Below are 5,441 nucleotides of genomic sequence, written 5' to 3' on the forward strand. Positions count from 1 at the left end.
GAATTCACCATCACTTTCTGCATGTTTACTGTGACCTGTCCTGATCATGAGAAGTCTCAGACGCGTCTCTTCACCAGACAGTTTAATCCAGCAGTTCTACATGGGACCGGTGTGAGAGTATGTGGGTAACAGTGATGGCTCTCTCTGCTGTACTGCTGTGGCCCTCCCTCCTGATGACAGAATCGTCTCACACTTCACCTTCACAGACACAAGCTCCATGTGTTTGTGGTGAAATTGTGGGTCTCTTGGTGTAAAAGTTTATTATTGAGCTTGTTGAACTGATCTCGAAGACCACTTTTATTTCAGTTGGCGTCTGACATTTTGAGTGAAATTGTAGTTTTGTTGGTTTAAATGTGCTGTTTCTTTGACTAGCTGGCTTGTTTAGCTGATATTTGTATTTCCTCCTCCTGGAGTAAATATCAAGTGTTTTTTTAATGAAATTGTAGGATACCGGTGTGTCGAAGTGGCTCTGGTTTCGCTCCGGCTCATGTCAGATCCAGGGCTGATAGAAACAGTGTGATCAATAAATGAACGAAAAACCGATTCGCACGTTTGCTGCACTTCCGCTGAACAGAGATGATGTTTTCAAACCGTCTATATTGGAGGTTTGCATCACCGCTGCTAAAATCGACAAACAATGTCGTAAAAACGTGTTTTCGAGGTTTGCTTCGGTTCAGATGACACCTCAAATACAGTAATACGGTATAAAAATAAGTGACAGGAAATACGCTGTGCTGAAGCTCTGTATGATGACGTGTTTTTGCAGGTTTATTTGACTTCAGGTAAAGAGAAATGAAAGTTTTATAAACACTTATTTCGGAGGCGGGTTTCACTCCAGGGGAAGTGAGCAGAAACTAAACCAAAGAAATGCAAGAACAGGGCGTACAGATGCATTATGAAAGGGTGTTCTGGATGTCTGACTCAAAAACAACGATATAAAAACAGAAAACAGGAGATCCGCAGGTTGTCCATTAAACCTTGAAGTTTATTAAGTAGTGATCAGCAGTAACTTACTGGTTTGCCCCGGTTCTTGTTTTCCAGTTCAGGACTTGTGCTGGGGAATGAGTGTGGTCTGTGGGCTCTGGCGGGAACAGTCACACTGCGGGGACGGGGGTATCCTGTTCCTGCTCTGATGTTCTCTCCTGGAACCTCCATTAACTTTTGATCTCAAGAAAAGAGAGAGATTGATTGGCTTGAGTGCCTTGTGAAATTCTTGGGGCTCGACCCCGTGTCTCGGCTGCGATGCCGTCGAGCGATCATCTGCTGCGAGTTCCCTTGTTGTGTCCCCATGTGACTGCGTGTGCCTGTGTCACTGCTGTGTGTGACAGTGGATTCCTCTCCATCGCCCCTCAGGCGTTCCTGGGTTTCCTCTCCGTGGTGCAGTTGGACTGTAAAGAGTGCGCTGGAGAGGATTGAGCTGCTGCGGTGAAGGAGTGTGAGATGTGCTGAGTGTGAGACTGACGAGCGCAGGCGAGCGGCGGCTCTCGCCTTCCTCCCGAACTTCGGTTTGAAACCTCATGAACGCTCTCGGCAAGGTCAGTCAGTCGGTGTCCTTAAATGTTTTGATTGCCTGTTATTCCTCTCATCATCCAGGCAGGGGTGTTGAGTTCCGCCCGTCTTCGGCACGTTCAGAGAGACCGACCTTGTGAGCGCACACGGGGGAGAGAGAGAGGAGGAGCAGGCCCCACTTCCAGCCTCTCGCTCTTTCACAGCCCCATACCTGAGGACCAGAGCGTCTCTCGTCAGCAGTGCCTCGCGCCTGCAGGTGACTGAAGTGTGCTTTTATATACAGGTGATACACAAGAATCGTCAGAAGTCAACACCGTTCGTTAGAGATGGATGATGTCAAAGGTCACCCAGAAATAGAGCACGACAGGTCACTCAGAGGAAAGGTATTTTTCATTTTTCACCGGCCTATGGATCTACCAAGTACAGACACCAGACAAGAAAACATTGAAATGCGATTTGAAATTCCCACTAACGTGTTGAGAACTGTTCTTGAAGCGGCTGTTCCTTAGAAGTGTTTGATCTGCGTTCAGATCTTCTGCTGAGGAGATGTGGTCAGGAAGGGCAGCGACGCCTTCTCTCGTCTGACCGTTGTGTCTGCAAACCCTGAGGTGTCCCGTGGTCTTTATAATCTATAACCACACTTTCCCCTGTGGACATTAAATCATCTGTCGCAGCAGGATGCCGATTTATTTGAAAGGCAGCTTTATCCCGACAGCATGAGAGAGAGGCCAACATCAGTCTGGCTAGAGGTCTGGTGAGAGGAAAGCTTTGAATTTAGAGAATTTAAAATGATTTTTGTAGATTTTAAAACTAAGGGATTGAGTAGAACTAAGTTATTATTTTATTTCAGTTGAACTATTAGGAACAGTTATTTTACGAAACCCGAACATTATTCTGTGTTTTGGTTTACTCGAGATTTAACGCAAGATGGAGTTTCCTGCAGGAGTTCTCGGGCGGTTTGGAACGTGTTCAGTGTCCTGCAGGAGTTCTCGGGCGGTGCGGAACGTGTTCAGTGTCCTGCAGGAGTTCTCGGGCGGTGCGGAACGTGTTCAGTGTCCTGCAGTCCAGGCTCTCACTACGGCGCTCGCCACTTTGACGTCTTGAGCGATTTTCCTCAGCCTCTGGTTTTCTCCCTCACGATCCTGCGCTCCTCCGGCAGCAGTTTCTCGTTGTTGGCGATCTTGGCGAGGATCTCGGCGTGCTGTTTCATCTTGCGCAGCTCGGCGATGCGGGCCTCCTCTTCCTCGTTGCGGATGAGCAGCTCGATGTAGGCGGCCGTGGACAGAGCGTTGGGCTTCAGGGCGATCTCCTCCAGCCTGGCCAGGCAGTTGGAGGACAGCCTGATCAGCTGCATGATCCGATCCTCGATCGTCTCGAAGTCCATTTCGATTTTCTCAAGCATCTCCTTCGTCGACATGAACTTGCCAGAAGCCTTCACGAAGTTGTCCTTGAGTTCTTTGACTGTTTTCATGACCTTCAACACTTCGTACTCCCACATCGTCATCTCGGATATGTGAGCGGAGTAGTGGCAGTTACCTGGACAGATCACAGTGTCCAGCGTCATCCATGACGGCGCAGAGACTGATTTCTCCTGGTGTGGGAAGGAAATATCCTGAATGGCACGAAACCAGACAGTTGTTGCAGTTTGTTGAGAGATGGTTGGTGTTTTTCCGTTTCGGGACCAGCTCCTCGATCTCCGTCTCAAGTTCTTGTTCTCCATGTTCCATCTCCATGCTCCATGTTGGCCTGCTCGTTTTCCAGACGCCTTGATCTTCTTCATTTCGCTCAGCTTCGCCAACCCGGCCGAGATCTGAGGCAGCAGCCTCACCATCGCCGTCTCCAGCCTCTCGCGCTCCTCCAGGACTTTCTTCGTCAGCGCCAGGTCCTTCCCCTCCGTCCTCTCCAGGGTTGTTGTCCTTGAGTTCTTTGACAGTTTTGATGACCTTGACCACCAAGCTCGCCTCCACATTCAGAGCGGATGCCTTGTCCTCCGTAGAGTCGGACGCAATGATCTGGAAATCTGTGTTCGGCTGAGGACGCACGTCGATGTCTTTCTACAGCGTCTCGGCGTCCCATAACGTGATTCCTGCGGGGAGACAAGAAATAGAAGAGGTGTTCATGGGGCTTTGCAAGCTTGTCGCACTACAGGGAGTGATCTTTCAGCTGCGCGGTCAAGTGTCGCTGTAGCGTCCCTGGTGGTCTAGTGGTCAGGATTCGGTGCTCTCACCGCCGCGGCCCGGGTTCGATTCCCAGTCAGGGAATGTCAGTACTGTTCTGGGGCAGAGCGGTGGCTCTGTGGCTGAGGATCTGTTCCTGTGGCTGGAAGGTTGCCGGTTCAAATCCCGCAGCCAGCAGAGGAATCTGACTCCGTTGGGCCCCTGAGCGAGGCCCTTAACCCCAACTGCTACAGGGGCGCTGTACAATGCCTGACCCTGCACTCTGACCCCCAGCTTTACTCCCTGTCTGTGTGTCTTTCTCATGGAGAGCAACCTAATGCAAGAAATTGTATAGGAGCAATAAAGCAACATTATCACATTATTATAAATCATAATCAATGCGACAGAGATATAAGCGCAAGGCGAGGCATCCTGACCACGAGGATGAGGCTGAAGCCCCAGCACTGATGCAGCCCTCCAGTGAGAGATTTTGGTTCAACAGGCCCGTTGGGTTATTCACAAGCATTTAATCACTGATCACTGATCGAGGGTGTAATGGGAGAGTCTGAGATTCACATTCCCTGAAGGGCAGACGGGAGATTTGGGCTGCCCGACGCCAGACATAGGAACAGATGACGAGTGACTGCTTGCTGATTCCACTGGGTGAACAGAAGGATTTAATAGCGAGTGATAAGAATGAGGAACTCGGAGCAGTTTCAGTGGGATCGGGATTCAATGCAAGCGTCCAGTTCTTCTGGTCCTTTTGTCACGACTGAAACAACGAGGATGAAAAACAAACGCCAGCCAGAGCGATGGGAGCCTGTCGGAGTTTCCACTGTGGGTTAACGCTAGGGGACGACACGCCACCAGACTGGAGCCAGATGGAGTGTCCACTGTGGGTTAACGCTAGGGGACGACACGACACCAGACTGGAGCCAGATGGAGTGTCCACTGTGGGTTAACGCTAGGGGACGACACTGCACCAGACTGGAGCCAGATGGAGTGTCCACTGTGGGTTAACGCTAGGGGACGACACTGCACCAGACTGGAGCCAGATGGAGTGTCCACTGTGGGTTAACGCTAGGGGACGACACTGCACCAGACTGGAGCCAGATGGAGTGTCCACTGTGGGTTAACGCTAGGGGACGACACTGCACCAGACTGGAGCCAGATGGAGTTTCCACTGTGGGTTAACGCTAGGGGACGACACTGCACCAGACTGGAGCCAGATGCAGTTTCCACTGTGGGTTAACGCTAGGGGACGACACTGCACCAGACTGGAGCCAGATGGAGTGTCCACTGTGGGTTAACGCTAGGGGACGACACGACACCAGACTGGAGCCAGATGGGTATGACTGGAAGCTGGGGAGAAAGTGACCTCATCATTGACACTCTCTGGGAACACCAAGGACTGTGAACGTGGGGGTACAGTGCCTGACGACGCAAGAGGAGCTCAGTTGTGCCGGGCCTCCTGGGAGGGACAAAGTCCTAGGAAGGAGCCAGACTACCAGGCAGCATGGCAACCAATAGGATTCAGTAGCGTTCTGCAGAGTGTGGAGAGGGAGACATTGAAGGAGCTGCGTCTTTGATGTGTAGAGAAAACCTATCAGAATCTAAAGAGGGCTCATACAGCTCAGCTCAGTATAGCTCTCACCTGGAATCTGTCATAGAGCTGAAAGACAGGTCACCTCAGTGTGAACCTCTCACCTGGAATCAGTGTGTCTGTCAGGGTCATACAGCTGGAGACAGGTCACCTCAGTGTGAATCTCTCACCTG

At 50.9% G+C, this 5,441-nt stretch overlaps 1 non-coding gene across 1 annotated transcript; it reads left to right on the forward strand.

Annotated features, from left to right (window-relative positions):
* The first annotated feature begins 3,698 nt into the window (after positions 1 to 3,698).
* Positions 3,699 to 3,770, forward strand: trnae-cuc (transfer RNA glutamic acid (anticodon CUC)). Its single transcript has one exon. It is a non-coding gene; the product is annotated as a tRNA-Glu (tRNA).
* Positions 3,771 to 5,441: the final 1,671 nt, after the last annotated feature.

This window comes from Atractosteus spatula (genome assembly GCF_055471065.1).
Source record: "Atractosteus spatula isolate fAtrSpa1 chromosome 10 unlocalized genomic scaffold, fAtrSpa1.hap1 SUPER_10_unloc_2, whole genome shotgun sequence".
NCBI lineage: Eukaryota > Metazoa > Chordata > Actinopteri > Semionotiformes > Lepisosteidae > Atractosteus > Atractosteus spatula.